This window comes from Vulpes lagopus, chromosome 7 (genome assembly GCF_018345385.1).
Source record: "Vulpes lagopus strain Blue_001 chromosome 7, ASM1834538v1, whole genome shotgun sequence".
NCBI lineage: Eukaryota > Metazoa > Chordata > Mammalia > Carnivora > Canidae > Vulpes > Vulpes lagopus.
Window position 1 is genome coordinate 28,002,989 of NC_054830.1, and position 20,417 is coordinate 28,023,405.

A 20,417-nucleotide genomic window follows, 5' to 3' on the forward strand; every position below is an offset into this window, starting at 1 on the left:
CATGGGAAATGTCATTCCTATTTTAGACATAAGAAATTTAAAACCAAACAGGTTAAATATATCTCCCATAGTTATTCAAGTAATATGTGGCCAGTGTAAACTTAACCAAAGTATACTAAAACTAAAGCCACGGCTTTTTACAAACATAATGTACTTTTGTGGAACGTCAATGTTCAGATGGACTAATTGGTCAAATTATCAGCCTTTTTTCCGAGTAGGTGAATTTACACTAATGTTGACATAAATGATATATTTGGCTATACCTCTGTGATGTTACTTTACACTTTTTGTAGTTTATATTTCACTATTAATTTGCTTCATATACTTGGTGATTTAGGCCAGGTGGCACATTCTTTTCTGTCTCCATTGATTTGGAAGTCATACCTACTCTCATTTCTAATAGTGGTAATAAGTATACCAAAAAGTATATCAATTGTTATTGAATGCATAACTTTAAAACTTTCAAATACTTGAAGTCGTTGAGTCCACCCTTGCTAAAATAAAGATTTATCACCATTTTATTTTTTTTTTAATTTTTTTATTTATTTATGATAGTCACAGAGAGAGAGAGAGAGAGAGGCAGAGACACAGGCAGAGGGAGAAGCAGGCCCCAAGCACCGGGAGCCCGATGTGGGATTCGATCCCGGGTCTCCAGGATCGCGCCCTGGGCCAAAGGCAGGCGCCAAACCGCTGCGCCACCCAGGGATCCCTTATCACCATTTTATTTCCAGACTCTGTAAATATAATTTTTGGGTTTTGTTACTACTTAGTATTAAATACTAAATACTAAGTATTTATTAAAGCATTATCTTTGATTACATATTGTATCTTTCAAAAGTGTAGTTTTACATTTGCATTCAGTGTTATAATTAAAGTTATAATTGTTTAAACCTCGCTTATGTTTAGTTATACTACTAATAATCAGACTCTTAACATTTATTTTTCTGTTCCAGAATTCTTAAATTTGATTTCTCTCTCAGTTGCCTGGACTAGTCCTTCTTAAATCTTTGTGCATTAACAGTGCAAACACTGTTAATATAGATTGCTACATTCCATCTCCAGAGATTTTGCTTCAGGAGGTGTGGGGTAGACCAGAGAATCTCTACTTTTAACTGGTTTCCAGATAATGCTATTACCAGACTCAGAACTTCCCTTTAAACTGCACTGACCTTGGCTACATCCTTAAGCCATTTCCCTAGTAAAGAGGTGTATGCTTTCTTTTCTCTTGTGTATTTGAAAATTTCTTTCTGTTACTTTTACAAGTAAAAGACAAGTTAAGTATATTTACCTTTCTTCAGTACACTCTCCCAAACTGTTCCAAGCATGTTTTCTTGCCTGTGCTTGAAGGATTTTTTTCTTTATTCTTGTAGTTTAAACAAAATTGCCAAGTTGTAATAGTATGGAACCCTTTTCATTACTGTTGCCTAAAGTATGAAAAACCCTTTCAATTTGCATGCTGAGGCTTTTTTGCTTTTGTTTTTGTTTTAGCTCAGCAGAGCTTTTATTAATTTTTGATTAGTACTTGTGTCCAATTGTTTCTATCTCAAGAACATCTATAATTCTTGGATTTGACCTAGTATTTAAGTCAATGATTTCTGTCTGCTATATTTTTAATCTTTATTTCATTAATTTAATTGTATTGTCCTTTTCTCCATTTTGACAGAACTTATCAATTTTTCTTTTATATTAGTGATATGCATGTATTTTTAAATGCTGATTTCTTTTTAGTTTCCAATACAGATTTTAGATCTCTATGGCATTTTGGTTTCTTTATCATGTTTGTTCAACAAACCTACCTCTTTTTCCAAACCATCCTACTTTCTTTTAGCCTCGGCTTATTCTCTCATTTCTCTTTTTGTTTCCTGAGGTTTCTGAGGATACCAAATGAAATCCTTTCATGTTTCTGTGGTAAATTATCCTGGGAGGTCTGTTACTCTGAGTCTCTGAGATACTGTTCCTTCTTTCTTGTCCATCATGATTTTTTTAAAAAAATATGGAACACTTCATGAATGTGCATGTCATCCTTGCACAAGGGCCATGCTAATCTTCTCTGTATCATTCTGATTCTAGTATATGTGCTGCTGAAGCAAACACTGTCCATCAGGCTTTTTTAAATTAATTTTTAGGTTTATCATAAAAAAGCCAGCATCTGCCAAAAAAGAGATGACAACTGTCTTTATTTATGTGTCTCTGCAGTCCGCTACAACTGGATCATAAATTGGTTTCCATAATTTCTAAGCCCAATTCCCAGTCTCTAGAAGTCATCATGTGGAGCTCCTAGGTATAATATAGAATCTTCTAACACCACTGCCTGGATCTATGTCCAATTTGAACATAAAAAAATAGTAATTCACAGTACCCTCTTTATCTTCGGCATAGCTATAGTTCTTTAATTATAACAGATATTGACAAATATACTTCCAAAAATATTATTGTTCCCAATAATAGAAAGCAGAACAATGTTCTTCCCCAAGGATGTCTGCATCCTATTCCTAGACTCTGTGAATATGATGTTAGGTTACATGGCAAAGGAGAATTAAACTCGTAGATGGTATTAAGGTTGCTAATCATTTGACTTTAAAATAGAGAGATTAGGGATCCCTGGGTGGCGCAGCGGTTTGGCGCCTGCCTTTGGCCCAGGGAGCGATCCTGGAGGCCCGGGATCGAATCCCACGTCGGGCTCCCGGTGCATGGAGCCTGCTTCTCCCTCTGCCTGTATCTCTGCCTCTCTCTCTCTGTGTGTGACTATCATAAAAATTAAAAAAAAAAATTAAAAAAAAATTAAAAAAAATAGAGAGATTATCCCCTATTATTCAGGTGGATCCAATGTAATCACTAACATCCTTCAATATAAAGAGACAGAAGCAGAAAAGTTAGAGGCAGAGTGATGAAATAAAACAAAGGCTCAACTGGCCATTGCTGGCTTTGAACATGGATGAGTGCTACAAGCCAAGAAGTGTAGACAACTTACAAAACCTGAAAAAGACAAGGAAACAAACTGCCCCCTAGAGACTTGAGAAAGAAATTCAGACGGACCGAGAAAGAAATTCAGACGGACCGACACCTTGATTTTATCCCAACGAAATCCATTTCAGATTTCAAATTTCTGATCTCCAAACTTTAAAATAATAAATCTGTTTTGTTTTGACCACTATGTTTGTGGTGACTTATTACAGCAGCTATAGAAAACTAGTAAATGACAGGCCAACTACTATTTGTATTTTCCATATCAAAACAGAGATAGAAGTCTGCATTAATAGTGTGCTTCAAATAGCACTTACATTATATAGGAATTCTCACTCTTGTAATTAGTCTCTGCATGTGTCTAAACTAGGGAAAAGGGGGCAACTAAAAGATTAAAGTTCTTTCCTCCTTCTAGCCATAGCACGAGGGTACCATCAGTTGAAATTGTTCATTCCAGTGTCACCAAACTTCAAATTAGTAGAATTCTTTATAGGAATTTAGAATAGCGTTGACTATAAGAACTAATTTTTCGTGAGAGTAACATTAAGCTCACGCATGTGCACGCACACACACACACACACACACACACACACACACACAAATATCCAGGCATCAATTTCATGTATTCTTTAATCTCTTCTTGGTTCAGGTGCTGATCCTCCTATTTCACTACCTTGTGAGTGAATGCAAACTTAAAAAATTATACCTTTACATAAAGTGAACATGCTTTTCTAACTATAAGAATTCTTTTCCTTTTAAATAGGTAGAACCAAGGCATATCTATTTTACTTCTGCACAGCACTACTTTTCCTTGGGGGAAAGAGTAAAAGATCACATTTTTAAATGTTTCTCTCTCTAGATAGGAGGCTAGTAGGAGCAAGATTTCCATATGTTTTGATTTGCCCAACTAGGTGTTTCTCTACTCGTGGGTCTCTGGAAATCACTATGTTTACTCAAGATTTAACTCAAGAGGCTAAAGTCATGGGTAAATATTAAGAGGGAATTGACAAAGGCATATTAAGTTTTAAGGAATAAACTATACTTTCCTAAAAGAAACATATTATTACAGAGTTGACACAGAACAGCTTTCTGCCTTTCAAATATCAAAGGTCACGTGAGCAGCCAACACCCTTCACTTGATCTTGTCCTGCAAAATTTCTGCACAGCAGATAAAGAGCCAAAGCAACACAATTTAATGAATAGCACAAAATCATTCATCCACATGTACTAGATCTTAGGCCATCAGGCTTCTTACTGCTCCTATGATAAGAATTATCTTATGCTTGCATGCCAGACCAAACTGTTCTAAATACCTAGGTCTTTATCTGGACCAACACTGATTGGGGAGAAGGGTCCTCTACTATTAGTTTGCAAGAGAGTCTAACATTTCCCACCATTGCAACCATCAAACAAGATAAAGCCTTTTTATCTCCAAGAGGATTAAATCAAAACACAGATAGCTTGATCTTGGAGATGAGCCATTAGTCTCTGTGAGATAAATATGAATATTTGATGGTATTATTTAATAAAGCTGCAGAGAATACTGAGGAAATTCAACAGGAGAATATGGTTAAGACCAGAAGGCAAATGGGAGAACCACAGAGTCATAGGTAGGACTTAAAGACACTAAGATGCTGAATTTTCTCTGAGCATGATCCTTCCCTGGTAAAGCTAAGTGGTAGGCTACTCAGAATATAGATATTCTCTACAATGTTAGCCAGTGTAAACCCAATATGAAAGAAAATGAAAAGCATAACTCTTTAAAAACAAATATTTTCAGTTTCATAGATACCTATGTAACAAGTGGTAAGCGCATGAGCTCTTAAGTTAAATGGTGAAGGTTTATATCCTGGCCTTGGCCCTCGCAAGAATGCAATGTAACTTCTTTATGCCTCACTTCCTGCATCTGTAAATTGGGGATAATAGTGTTACCTCACTGGTTACCCTGGGAGCATCAGCTATGATAATACATGTATAGCACAGTCCTAAACCCCAATAAGAGCTGAATATAACTTCTGTTCCTGCGAAAGAGAGGCTGTAAAGCATTCTGGGTAAGAACAGGGACTCTTGAAAAACAAGACTGTCCAAGCTCTGCCATTTAATAGTTGTATGATCTTGGGTAACCTATTTAAATTCTCTGTGCCTCACTTTCCTCATCCATAAAATGAGGGTAATAATAATAATAACATCAGTGTTATCCTGGGGATTAAGTGAGTTAATGTTTGTAAAATATTTAGAAGAGTGTCTGGCACATAATGTGTTTGATAATACATTATTCAGCTCTCTGGGTTTTAAAACTGTGATCATGGAAAGCCAAGGGCTCTATAGTGATACTCTAGGGGTCCATGTGGTGGAGTGGAGATAAGGAAGGTATGCCCCAGCCTCATTCTTTATCCAAATAGAGTAGCTATTTTTTATATATTGAGCCCTTGGGCAAGGTTTTCTTTGAGTAAAGGATCCTGCTATTTTAAAAGAAAAGAAAAAAGGGAATAAAAGAAGGAATGGAGGGAAGGAGACAGGGTGGCAGGGAGAGAAAGGGAGATGAGGAGAGAAAGATGGAAACAAACCAGGGTTCTATACAAAGGTGCCCTCATATAAAATACCTTTATCAGTCTTACAAATTATACGATATTGCATATTTCATGCGCATTACCTAGAGAATTGAACGAGATCATTTTTATAGTTCCAGATAGAAAACTGTTTCTTGAGAAGTGAATTTTAGTAAATTCAAATTTTAAACACAAAACTTCCCAAACTTCTTTAGGGTAAACAAAAATCTCAGTAATTCTAATTTAACATGCAAATCATGAATATTCACTACAGTCAAATGAATAATAAATCACCCCTGACTTCAAGTGCTTGCCATGGAAAATTGCCTATTTCCTTAAACACGCAGAAATCTGTTTTTAAATTGTTTTTTATTATTTTTTGCTCTCGTGATGGTTGTGCTTTCTTCAAAGCAGCTTGGAAAATATGTCATCTTGAGTATTAAGGAACTAAAGAAGAAATGATTAAACCAAAATATGGTGTCATTAACAAAACGAAAGAGAGAGTTCATGGATCAGAAGGCTAGGTTCTGGGATCTATTTTTTAAACGTCACCAGATAAAATTTATGATATAAAAGGGAGTGTTCCTTAGTCATTCTGAGTATTGTTATCTATATGAATAATAAATCAAAAGGTTCTTTATCCACTTATGGCTGAAATTATGACCTTAGACAGGTTACTGATGAGATTTACTCCACTGATACTAATGAAACAAAAACCCAGTGAAAATATCACTGGCTTGGCCCCATGTTCTAGAAAATTAGTGAGGCTAAACATTTTGAAGGGAAAGTATAATACTGCAAATATTTATGGCACCATTATATCATTGAGCTCATTAAGATTTCTTTTTAAATAACTACTCTTCAGTTATTATTATACAGAAAACCCAAGTACATTCAAACTTAAGAAAATTGTCTATTTCATAATTTGATAGGACATCATAGTATTTGGCCCCAAATTGAATTATTAATATTTTACCTTTAAAGACTCACGCAATGTGATTCCACTTATATAATATTTAAAATATGCACATTGTACATTGATGATACAATTAAGAAGAAATGCAAGAAAATGATTATTGCAAAGGACAGGATAGTGACTACCTCTAATGCGGTCAGAAAGGATTAAGATCAGAGGAGGTTTGCAGGGGACTTTTGGGACATTGGGAATATTGTGTCTTGACCTGGACAGACTTTGACATGGGTTTTCATTTATAATTATTCATTAAACTACACAGACATAGCTTACGTACTTTTCTTATATTTACTATATTTCATGATTCTATTTAAAATTCTCTATAGTCAGGTGATTCTTCAGCCTATTACAGAAGTCATACTTTATACTGAAGAAAAAAGTATTCATTGTTCATCTGAAATTCAAATTTAACTGGGTATCCCATCCTTCATCCTTACCCCAGTCAAATAGCATGGTTAGATTACAAACACTTAAAAAGAAGAAGGCAAAATAAACCACAGATACAATGCATTCTTAGAAGTCTTGGTTATTCCTATTTTATAACCTATTAAAATAGTAAATTTGTGTTTCATGGTTTATGACGCCCCTGGGGTTCTTGTATCAAGACTATAAACAAAAGTAGGCTACATAGATGCAAATTATAATTTGCTTATAGGAAGGCAAAGAAGCTGACCTTTATAAATACAACCATGCCTAAGAAAGGAGAGCTTCAAGTCAAAAACAAACCTGAAAAAAAAAAAAATTTAATTTGTTCTTTTCTTTTAAAGCAGTGATTTGCCTTTTGTTATGTGCATTTGTTTGCACCAGGAAAGGAAAAGACAATCGACTAGTTAAAATGGGTGCTATATTGCTCCCTTATACACAAAGAATTACACATCTGTCTCACAATACTAACCACTCTGAAAGATAATTATGGATCAATGCTTTAAAAAATATCCTGAACTGCCTCCAGAAATGGCAAGGAGAATTCAATTAAATTATTTGTAAAAGCCAGTCTTTTTTTCCTATCCATCTGCTACTTGAAATGGAATGACCTTTCAAACAGTGCTCCCGGTTCTCAAAGCAAACTCTAAATAAAGAAGTGGAGTGTGTTTTCCCCCCCTCTCCACCAGGTTCAGCATAGATAGAGCATTTGTACTGACATTCTACATCACTGAAAAGAATGCAGATTTGCTTCTAGAACATAGAAGAGGCATTTTAGGAATATCAATCAGGCTCTGTCCCATGCCTTCAGTCATGACATTTGCCTTCTATTAGAAAGGTGTGCTGTTTCCAAGATAAGTGTTTTGGAACAAGCTACATGAAGTAAGCTTACTCCCTGGAGAAAAACTGGAAACCTTGCCCCAAATGTGATAAAGTACACATTAGTGAAGAGTCCCTTGTTAAGCTGTCTATGGCAGGAGAGCTAATTCAAAAAGGTCAGATATTTAAGTAACAGGAGACTCAAAACAGCCTCCCAAAGGCCTCTCTATAGGCTTTAGATCATCAACTAACAGCCGATACCTTTCTTCACCAAACCTATACACCTCTTTCCTTGTTTCACTGTTGTTCCCCTGCAGCTCTTAATTTTTAAAACACTTCCAGTTTGGTCTTTTGTGTCATTTTTAAAATCTATTATTTAATTTTTTTCTAAAAGATTTTATTTATTTATTCATGAGAGACACAGAGAAAGAGGCAGAGACATGGAGGGAGAAGCAGGCTCCTCACAGGGAGCCTGAGATGGGACTCGATCTCCTGATCTGGGATCATACTCCAAGCCAAAGGCAGATGCTCAACTGCTGAGGCCCCCAGGCATCTCTGTGTCATTTTTTTTTTTTAAATCAGAATTTTTAAAACACATCCAATGTATCTTTCTTGATAAAAGTACAGCAAGCACTTTTCAAAAAGTTCAAAAAACTACAGAAAGACCTCTTAATAAAACATAATCTCTTATACCACACCATGCACAGAAAATCACTGTAGTCTGTTGTGTCTACTTCCATTCACTTTAATGCATGAATACGTCACAAAATTGCATCATAGTATGTAACAACTAATCTAACACACTGATCAATTGTTTTATGCATATCTTTCTATACCATCAATGGAAATTCATCATATATAAATTTTCACTATAACATAATTTTGTATTTGCATCTGTGTGTATATAGAGTTGTGATAATAACTTATAAGTGAGATTACTTACCTAGTCAACTATTTATGAATATAGAGATTTTGCTTTTTATATTAGTATAAACAAATCTGTAATAAACATTGAATATATATATATATATATATATATATATATATATATATATATATCTTTCCAATTATTTCCTTAGCATTACGTTCTAGAAATAGTATGGCTGGATGGGAGAGTATATGTTAATGAACATTATCAAATTTTTAAACTTAATATGGCCAAACTGCACTCCAGCAAGTTTTTTTTTTTTTTAATTTTTATTTTATTTATGATAGTCACAGAGAGAGAGAGAGAGAGGCAGAGACATAGGCAGAGGGAGAAGCAGGCTCCATGCACCGGGAGCCCGACGTGGGATTCGATCCCGGGTCTCCAGGATCGCGCCCTAGGCCAAAGGCAGGCGCCAAACCGCTGCGCCACCCAGGGATCCCACACTCCAGCAAGTTTAACAAATTATGTACACACTCTGGACAATACCCTACACTCTGTATAATATTGAGAAGTATTAATTTTGTGTTCACTTGTGAGTCTGGGAAAAAAATCATTGTTGCTCTAATTATCTTTGTTTTGATAATTAATGAGCTGAAAGTTTTACTGGTGTTTTATATTGCCTCCTTTGTAAATTGCCATTCAAATGTTTTGACCACCTTTTTAAAAAAAAGATGTAATCATTTATTTTTAGAGAGAGAGCACGTGCACTAAGAGAGAGGGTGCATGCCTGAGCATATGAGTTGAGGGTGGGGCAGAGGAAGAGACTTTATCTCTCTATCCCACAACCCATGAGATCATGACCTGAGATGAAACCAAGAGTTGGATGCTTAACAGACTGAGCCACCCAGCCACCCCTTTTACACACTTTTTAAAGTGGTAAAAGCATTATCCTAAAATACAGTAGTGTAGGATTTAACATACCTATATATACATATGAAATCAGAAAAAAATGCTACAGATATTTTATTTTTAAATTAGCATAATAAAAACACAAACTTATATATGTTAACAAATACGTTTATTTAATAAATTAAATAAACGTACATATACACACACACTATAAAATAAATCAGTACTTTTCTCCTGCTCAATTGCCAATCCCATTTTCCCATGGTAACTAATAAAAAATAAAAACAAAAAATAGAAACAATTACTTGTTTATGCTTTCACAGCTTTCTCTAGCTTCATATAAATATATATAAACATAGAATTGTATATAGAACCATTCTTTTCTTCTTCATTTAAATAAGCTCAATACTTTCCTAGCTGCTCCAAATGACTATTTACCAACTGCATCATGTGCATGTTGGATATCACATGTAGATCTACTTACTTTTATTGATTGCATAATATTCCATAGTATAGTTATAAATATGGTCAATAATTTCCCTATTAATGAGCTTGTTGGTTAGTATTTTCTCAATAATATTTGCTTTGTTTTGTTTTTGCCACCAAAAGAATGTAGCACATATATTTGAAATACATTTTTATATAATAAAGATTCCCAATAGTAGAGTTACAGGGTCAAAGAGTAGATATACTATTAATTTTAATAGATAATATTAGACTTTTCAGAATATGAACATTCTACTTTCTTATTATGATTTGATTTGTATTTCTATGATGACTGCTGATGAGGAAGAGCAGATTTTCATGTCTATTGGTTATTTAAATTTTCCCTTTTGTGAAATACCAATTATCTATAGTCATTTTTTCAAATATGATGTAAAACTTTATCTCACCAGTGTATAATTTTCTAATGTTTGCATTGTTAAATGCTGTACATTTCTACTTTTAACTTATCTAAAATTTATTTTTTTTGAATTTTATACTGAGAAATCAGGGTCTAACATTTACAACTTACATATGAAAAGCCAGCTTTTACACCATTTTTTTATAGAAACATACATTTCCCACTGGAGTAAAAAGCCACTTGTACTAAATATTTAGTTCATCATCACATATTTGGATCTCTTTCGGACTTTTTTCTATTCCAATGTCAATTTTTATCATAGCCAATAACAATTTTAATAACAGTAGCTTTACACTCAACTCTTGATTTCAGTTCAGGTCATGATCTCAGGGTTGTATGACCGAGCCCCATGCTGAGCTCCCCATTGGGTGTGAGACCTGCTTAATATTCTTTCTCCTCCTCTTCCTCTGCCCCTCCCCTGTTACTCAGGCATGCACAGGCACACACTCTGTCTCTAAAAAACAAAAACAAACAAACAATAAAAAACCCAGCAGCTTTATATTGTTTTAATATCTAGAAGAAAGGGTAAAATAAAAAGCTGTTGCAGTTGTGACTGAAATTCCCTAACATATGCAGGATTTTAGGAAGGAAAGACACTTCGCAACAGGAAAAATACTAGGGAATACCATTCAATGATTTCCTTTCTTATTAAATGTATTACTAAAGATTTTATATTTTTTGTTTATGTAAATGAAAATTTTCTATTTCTTTGTAACTGGTTATTGAAGGTATAAATATGCTTTGATTTTAATATATTTACTTTGCAGCCATCCAGCTTACATGTTTTCTTAGTCTATAAAAGTCTTAAGTCTGCTAGGAACATAATCATATCATCTGAAAACAAAGATAATTCTGTTTAATGTTTTCCAATATTTATGTTGTTTAATTTTATTGTTTAATTACATCATGTAGAACCTACAACACAGTGCTAAGTAACAATGTTGACAATAAATATTCTTCTGCATTTTTCCTGGTCTTAATAGGAATGGCTTTTATATTTCCACTGTTTAATGTCATGTTACACTAGGTTTTGTGAATATATTTTATGTTTAATTAACATCCTCCAATGCCCATCTTATTTAGAAAGTTATTTGAAATTTCTAATACATTATAGCAAATTATTTTTTGGCATGTGCACTGGGTTGAAATGTATGGCCACCTAGAATCTCAGGTGACCTTATTCTGAAATGGGGTCCTGGAAGATGTACTTACTTAAGATGGGGTCATACTGGATTAGAGTGGACCCTAATCCAATGATTGCTATTCTCAAAATAAGAGAAAATAGAGACAAAAACAGACACACATGGAGAATTCCATGAGATAACAAAGGCAGAAATCAAAGTGATATGTCTACATGCCAAAGAACACCAAGGGCTAACAGCAACCACTTGAAGCTAAAAAGAGGGAAAAGATCATCCCTTACAGCCTCTGAAGAAAGCATCATCCTGTTGGCACTTTTATTTTGAACCTTAGCATCCAGAACCATGACAGAAAAAACTTCTGTTGATTTAGGCCATCCTGTTTGGTGATTTGCTACAGCAGCCCTAAGAAACTAATACGGTATGTATTGATATAATCATATCATTTTTATCTTTTAATTTGCTGATGTGATAAAATGATGTGGGTAAATTTCCAATTTTGAACCAGTTTATAATTTTTTAAATAAACTATATTTAAAATATATTCATAAACAAATGGACTTAAGTTGCTATTTTTAAAATCATATACACAAAAAAATGAAATTGGTATAACATATCTTCTTAGTGCCATCAATATCAGGTTTGGATATAAAGCTATGCTAGATTTGTACTATTACTTGAGGCCCCCTCCCTCTTTCTCTGTAGCCTTAAAAGTCCTTGATAACCATAAGGAGTATCCTGTTTTAAAAGCTTAAATTTAACTTAGCTGTAAAACCATCTGGGCCTGGGGCCTTTTTTAGTGTTACATCTTTAACAATCTTCCACTTTTTGCTTTGATTATTATTTAAATATTTTTACTTTTCTTATGTGAATATTGATAGTGTACGTGTTCCTAAGAATCACTGTTTCTTCTAGATGTTCTAATAAGTGGTTACAGATTTTTTTTTTTCAAACATGTAGTAGTACCAGTATTGACAGACCAACAGTAGAGATGACCAGGAAGCTAGGAGGATACATGCCCCTTTCCTCCTAGTACTACATGTGGAATGAGTCAAAGGAGGACAATCCTCAAAGAAGAAAGGAGTCATTTCTTAATCAAGCATATAAAAGTAGCTCTTATCACTGGTAAGAAACTCTAAACAAATCCATAGAAAATGTTTTCATCTGAATCATCAGGTATGCACCACAATAAAATTTAGATAGTTGGTCTTCAAGTTACTTGATACTTTCCTAGAGTTTTAGCAAAGCTATGCAGAAATTTTCTTGACATTTCTATTAAGCTACAATAAAGTTTCCAATTTTTGAAACACTTGACAAAATAAAAAAAGAATTATTCTTCCCTCACACCTGCACACATTTAAAAATATCTCCAACTTATCTAAGAAACAATTTTCTCTACAACTCTCCCAGACTTCATACTCATATCCTTTTATTCATAGCAGATGGAGGAAATTAGAGTAACATATTTGCTCTAAAATCATTAGTGTTGCCTCAGCACTTCCCATCTAAAATGGCATTTCAAGGGGTTATTGTTACATGGATCAAGAGTTTGCTCTAGGCACAAAGAGACATAAAAACCAATTTGAAACTTTTTTTTTTTTTTGCAATGAGCTTTGCATCTTAATTTCTTCAACATCATTACAGTTGGATTTTAAGCACAAATCAAGTTGGGAGGACAGAGTGATCTGATTCAGTCATGGGTCATACTTTGTTCACTGGCCAGTTTCCTGACAAATCATTATAGCTGCTTCTGGAAAGCAATATTTTCAAAACTGACCACCAACTACTGGGTAGTCTGGAAGACTTGGAATATATTTTTACCTCTTGGATATCAGCTTGCCCTTTAGACTCCTGAAATGTCTAAAACTAAACTAAGTAGCAAGTTTCAGATGACTGCCATTCTTGGCTTAAGAAAGAACCAATCTACAAGTGTTTCTTTAGCATATACTGCATTAAGTTCACCGTAAAAATAAGTAAATAAATAAATAATATATTATGCATCTGGAAGATACAATCCTTTTTTTTTTTTAAGATTTTATTTATTTATTCATGAGAGAAAGAGAGAGAGGCAGAGACATAGGCAGAGACAGAAGCAGCCTCACCACAGGGAACCTGATGCAGGACTCAATCTCAGGACCCCAGGATCATGACCTGAACCAAAGGCAGATGCTCAACCACTGAGCCACCCAGGTGCCCCTAGACAATACAACTTGTGTAGATATAAAGGCAATCATGGAGAATGACACCAGATATTTCTAGATTGCATTACAGTTTTCGAACTACTTTCATGACACATTTGTATGTCATCCTCGTAAATCTATAATGAATGCAGGATAAAAGAAGACATGGTCTTCTTTTAAGTGGTCCTGAGATGAAAATGACATTAAAGATATCAATAAACAGGGCAGCCTGGGTGGCTCAGCTGGTTTGCCCCGCCTTCGCCCAGGGTGTGATCCTGGAAACCAGGGATCAAGTCCCACATCAGGCTCCTTGTATGGAGCCCTGCTTCTCCCTCTGCCTGTGTCTCTGCCTCTCTCTCTCTCTCTCTCTCTCTCTCTGTGTGTGTGTGTGTGTGTGTCTATGAATAAATAAATAAAATCTAAAACAAAAAAAAAGATATCAATAAATATCTTTTACAGGTAAGAAAATGGAGGCCAGGGCAGCCCAGGTGGCTCAGCAGTTTAGTGCGGCCTTCAGCCCAGGGCGTGACCCTGGAGACCCGGGATCAAGTCCCACATTGGGCTGCCTACAAGGAGCCTGCTCACTCCCTCTGCCTGTGTCTCTGCCTCTTTTCATCTCTGTGTACACACTCTCATGAATAAATAAATAAAATCTTTTAAAAAAAGAAAATGGAGGTCAAAGAGGAATGAGGACCTTTGCCTTCTTGCACAGCCATCCTGCAAGGCTAATAAAGTGAAAGCCAATCTCCACAGGAGTTACAAAAAAAGAAGTCATAAAAATAAGACCAGAAAGAGAAACATAATGGAAATAAAAAACACTAATTCTGATTTAATAGATTTTCTTTTAAAAAAGAAATTGTATTGAATTAAAGTTTAAAATTCACTATTCATCTCTAAGGGCCAGTTGGCTATAATGGTTTTATGCCATTACTAGATCCCTTAGAGAAAAAAACAATTTTAAAATCATAGTTTCCAGGGATTCCTGGGTGGCTCAGCGGTTTAGTGCCTGCCTTCAGCCCAGGGCATGATCCTGGAGTCCCAGGATTGAGTCCCACATTAGGCTTCCTGCATGGAGCCTGCTTCTCCCTCTGCCTATGTCTCTGCCTCTCTCTCTTTTTGTGTCTCCCATGAATAAATAAATAAAATCTTTAAAAAAAAAATAAAATAAAATCATAGTTTCCAGAAAATATGTGTAAGTCCTGAAGAACATATTGATATAGTTGTATATAGTATACACACAATCACATACGACACTTAAAAGTCACTATTATATAATGATTAAAGGGAGCCTAAATATTCCATAGTTCAATGACTAAGTTATTCCTGCATTTCCTATACACCCACCTTCACTTACCCTCTCCTTTCCCACCCCAGCAAGGACCTAGTGGATTATCTTAATATTGTGACCTCTCTATCACACACAATAAAATTTCAAAATAATCTTTCTTTTAAAGGAAAATATATTAGAAGTAAGCATTTTCTGTGACAGCATTCTTAAAAATATCTGTCAACAATGGCAAGGCCAGGGTCCTAATATCTGTCATTCAAAAGAGAACAGCCATTTTCCATGACTCAATCCAGAATATTTTTTTTTAAATCTAGATCTAGGATATCATAATTCAAGTGAGAGACTGCATTACAGAAAAGTGCAAACATAAAAAACATTAAAAGTGGAATCATCATTTTAAAAGGAAGAAATTTACAGCGGTGGTGAAAGATTGTATCAGGGTTAGAGGATTGAAGGATAATTTCTGTGTCAGAACACACACTTTATTGTCAGAATACACCTCGACATTTTAAAACTGCTTTTAGCCACTTTTTAAATGTCTGAGAATAGAGAACGTAAAACACAATGCCTGACACACCACAGAAAGTTTTATGATTCTCCTCAAAAAACGGAAGAATAAATATCTCTATTTCCATTCCGGATCTGCACAATATATGCTTGCATCCCATTTGCTCTGATTCATTTACATTTTGCTGAATTCTGTTTTTGTCCATTTTCATCTTTCAAAAGATTAAAAAAAAATCAACAACAACAAAAAGCCCTCAAAAGATGCTTTCAGATGAAATCGCAAAGGAAATAAGTACATGAATTAGTGAAACAACATCCAAGTTTATACAAATGTGGCAGTTACATCTTTTCTCATCTTGTCCGAGAATTAATTGCGCTGCTGAAATTAGACATCAGCATGCTCCATGCAGACAGGAGCCCAAGCTGGAAGCAAACTCTTTGAATAATAATACTGCCTCCTGATTCTTTTCACATGGCTACATTTTTGACATTTCCTTCAATACTCTACCCAGTTGCAGCATGACTATGACAAAAGATTTCTCTAGGCATGACTGGCACATTCATGGTGAGTGGCAGGGAATAGCAACAGGCAACAAGCCCCTTTAGTGGCTCCAAAAAGCCCACAGGCTTTCTACAAACCTTAAGCATACATGCTCTATGGAAAGCATGGAAAAAAAAAAAAAAGGAAACTATGATGACAATTTTAATCATCGATGGACAATGCTATGATCATAGTGGCCAATCTTCTGACATACAGGAGAATGCCAAGCTTTTATTCTCTCCCTGCCCCTCAGTCTCTTTAAATGTTTAGGAGTGTTATTTACACATGGATGGAGATGGCCCTAATATAGTATTATTTTAATCCATCCAAGGACAAATTACAAATGGCCAAACTTGACTACAATGAAATCTTCTGGTTAGTTTTAATATGACTCAAATCACTTCTATGGGCTCTTAGAACTTTCTCCCAGACCCTGGGAGATATCAGGTATCACAAATCAGAGTTAGCCCATCTTGTAGTCAGTGCAGTCCAAATTTCAGCCTACAAAGTAGCAATTAGAGTCAAGTTTCTTCTGGAAATACCAATTACTGCTCTTTGTCTTCCCTGATGAATGTCTCCTTAACGTAAGAATGACATATCATCTTTTCCCTATCAAATTAGAAAATATTTAAAATAACCCTCATAGCAGGCAAGAGTGTAGGGAAAGAAGCATGCCCCAAAGATGCTGGTGAAAATGCAAAATGATTATCCTTTATGGAAAACGATCTGATAACATATCATGACATTTTTATCCTACTATATTCACCGATATTATTTGGAGAACATTTTTCCATACATCTAGTCTTAAACCAGACTTTTAATATCTGTAGAGCATTATATTATGTAGATATACTATACTATAGTTTCTCATTGTTTCTACATGTGTCAACATTTTAGTTTTCTACTTCAGTTATTATATATAATGCTGCAGAGAACATCTTTACAAATATCTTTTTTTAATTGCATCTTGTTTATTCCTTAGGATAGATTCTTAGAAATGGGAATACAGATGTTAGCAGGTGTACCTTCAGGTATAATTTTTTCCCTACTACAGAATTGCAATTCACAAGCCAATTCCTAAACTAAAATTCCAATGAATCATCATTTACAAGGAGGAAAATAGAGGGTGATAAAAGTGACCCTGATTATTTACAGAGCCTTAAGAATGGGTAATTTCTCCAAGGAAACCAAATCAGATAACATGTATGATTGAGTAGCTGCCAAACCTGGCCTGCCTGATGACGTGAAGGGAGAAGTTATTGGCTGGAATCTGTTCTAAAGAAGAGATGACTGACCCTTAAATTAAAACTCCTGTTTCCAGAAGCCAATAAATAATACCACACCACTTTTTAACCTTTTGTATTAGAAAATATTTAAAATGATAACGCCCACAGTTGGCAAGGGAACGGTTTTTCCCAAAGCATATCCCTTAGAAAAATATTTTCATGATAAAATGAGTTTACGAAAGAATGAGAACTGAAGGAAGTTCAAGTTGAACATTTAATGTGCTGTTACAAACTGTGAATCTCCATAAGGGGATGTTGCAAGTAGCATTTCTAAATTTATTTAACTACCAAATTCTTCTTGTTTTATGTTGCCTTTTGTTTTTGGCTGCTGGCTTTCTATAGAGCCTCCCAGGGGAAAGCATTCTGTGGAACATCTTTAGTAAATGTTTCTCTAAGCCGGCAGTTCTCAAACACTTTGGTCTCAAGATTCATTCACACTCTTAAAAATTGTTAAAGGTCCCAAAGAGCTTTTGTGTATGTAGGTTCTATCTATAGATATTTACCATATTAGAAATTAAAACAGAGAATTTTCCTAACACTACTAATTCATTTTGAAATAACAATAATAGACTTATTACACGTACACATATATATTTTCTAAACCAAACAAAAAAAGGAACTACTGGAAAGAGTGTATTGTTTCACAGTATTTACTGAAAATCTTTTTTTAATATTTGACTTAATAGAAAACCAGTAGATTCTCAGTCTTGCTTCTTCATTATGTTGTTGATATAAGTTTTTGAAAGTAGGTGGGATTTTGGGGGGTGAGGTCCAGAGCCCATAACCAAGAAAGAATTCTTGAGATGTCTCTGGTGCAAAATGGTGGTTTTATTAAAGCACAAGGACAGGACCCAGGCAGAAAGATGCTGCACCAGGGTTGTGAGGGGTGGCTGATTATATACTTGGGGAGTTGGGAGAGGTTTAAAAAAGGGATGTTTTCAAAAGGACTTTCATATGCTAAAAAGGACCTACACAGATACTAGAGGCCTTGTCATTAGCTGGTAAAGGTTGGTTTTCCCCTTTAGCAAGGCACTAACATTAAGACATTTGGGAGAGGAAAAAAAAGGACAATTGGGAGCTTCCTGGGGGGCTTTCATGCATATCCCAAACAGAAGTGGGGGGTGGGGGTGTTGCAGGGTATCACCTTGTACTTTGTCTGCAGCTAGCCTTCTGCTCCCTCATCATTGTGATGTACTGTTTAGTTGAAGTATGTCAAAATCCAGGAGTATTTTAATAGCCTTTTCAAAGAACTGTGGATAGTTTTCTTGGATACCGCATCAAAACTTGACAAATGGAAGTGACTTCACCAATGTGGCAAAAACTTTGCTTCCCCTCATAAGAAAAACAAATAACATATATTCAAGAATAAGACACCACTTAAAGAATCTTAGGACACAGAGGTAAGACCTACACCACAAAGACAAAGACAGAGGGCATCAGAAGGGTCAAAAGAGGAGCTCCATGTTCATTGTATTGCTCCTCCCCCAGGCGAGCAGCAAATTAGAGAGGTCTCCCCCGAGCCTCCAGTTTCTCCAGAGGGAAAAGAGAATACAGGGAAGACAACCAGCCTTCCCCAGCATTTTAAGTACTCTGTAGTTAGCCTTTACTCTGGTCTCAATTCCCCTATGGGAATTGCAGGGGAATATTCCAGGTCCAACCCCTGGGAATCAGACTGTGATGAAGGGGAAGGGGCTTGCAACAAGTAGCACAAGGATCTTGGCAGAGTTTATGCCTGCAGTGTCCTGGAAATAATCCCAACCAGCACCTTCCCTCATCTGCATAACCAACTTGAGGTGCCTTCTGACCAGGGAACTCAGTGGTAGGTAGATCTGCCTGATTTGGATCTTCAAATAAGTTTTGCCAGCTCTGGTGCCCAGTTTGCACTTTCCCAAGCAAGGTGCTGAGTAACAGCTCCACTTTTTGCTGAGAGTGCCTTTTGGCCCCATCTGACCAGAAGGGCTGGTGACAACTCCCAGTTGTCTAGCTGGGATCTAGCAGTGTTAGAGCCCAGAGGTGGGCAAACAGAGATCACCCCCAGACCAAAGTCTGTATCAGGCATGGAGGTTTCCCATGCTATGCACAGGCAGGTGGATTAAGCTGTAGCAAATGCTGAGTGAGGGTAGCTCCAGCTCCTCCAAACTGGAAAACCTGTTTGGGAAACTGAACATAGTTTACAGTACTCCCCCCACACCACCCACCCAGGCAAAGAGAATAAGACATAACCTCACCCACTGTAGAGGGTGTCTTATAACCTCATCTGACCAGAAGGCTGTGAAAGTACATGAAAGGTATGCAGGTCAGTAGTACTCCATCCAAGAGAAGAGTAGATAGAGCCAATAATAATACAAAGCCAGTGGTCCTGTTTGGGCAGAAAACTGGGAGTTCAGGTTGATTTGAGTAAAGACAACAAAGAACTTCACTAGTTTTAGAGTTGTTTCTTCCACTGTGCCTGGACAGGGAATCTAATTCATAGCCCTGCAATACAGTCTTCAGCCTGTCCAATCAGGGAACATAACCAGAGCATACAGGAAGCTATATAGCCCACTCAACAGCACCACCTACAATGGCACTTGAACAGAGAGCACAGCTCATGGTTCCTTCCTATGCAGAGCAAAACTGGTGGCCTCCCCTGACCGGGGAATTCAGTGTACACTCAGGTCTGATTGGAGCCTCCAGACAATGAGATGTACAAGCCCTGGGATATGGCCTGCTGCCTTGCCAGGGTAAGGAAGCTAACTCATAGCTTCATCTAATACTGAACATAGTAACCAATCCCAACCATCTAGTAATCCTGACCAATTATGAGTAAAGAGATTGAATTAGTAATCAAAAATATCCCATGGACAGCCAGGGTAACTCAGAGGTTTAGCGCCAACTTCACCCCAGGGTGTGATCCTGGAGACCAGGGATCGAGTCCCACATCGGGCTCCCTGCGTGGAACCTGCTTTTCCTTCTGCCTGTGTCTCTGCCTGCCTCTCAATCTCTCTCTCTCTCTCTCAAAAATAAATAAAATCTTAATATATATATATATATATATATATATATATATATATATATATATATCCAT

The 20,417-nt window shown here is 36.0% G+C and overlaps 1 protein-coding gene and 1 non-coding gene across 8 annotated transcripts in view; both read right to left on the minus strand.

Annotated features, from left to right (window-relative positions):
• FHIT (fragile histidine triad diadenosine triphosphatase) overlaps positions 1-20,417 on the minus strand; it is a 1,370,758-nt gene that overhangs the window by 888,029 nt on the left and 462,312 nt on the right. The gene's annotated exons all lie outside the window — the stretch shown is intronic.
• LOC121496432 lies at positions 1,988-2,094 on the minus strand. Its single transcript, XR_005989238.1, has one exon. It is a non-coding gene; the product is annotated as a U6 spliceosomal RNA (small nuclear RNA).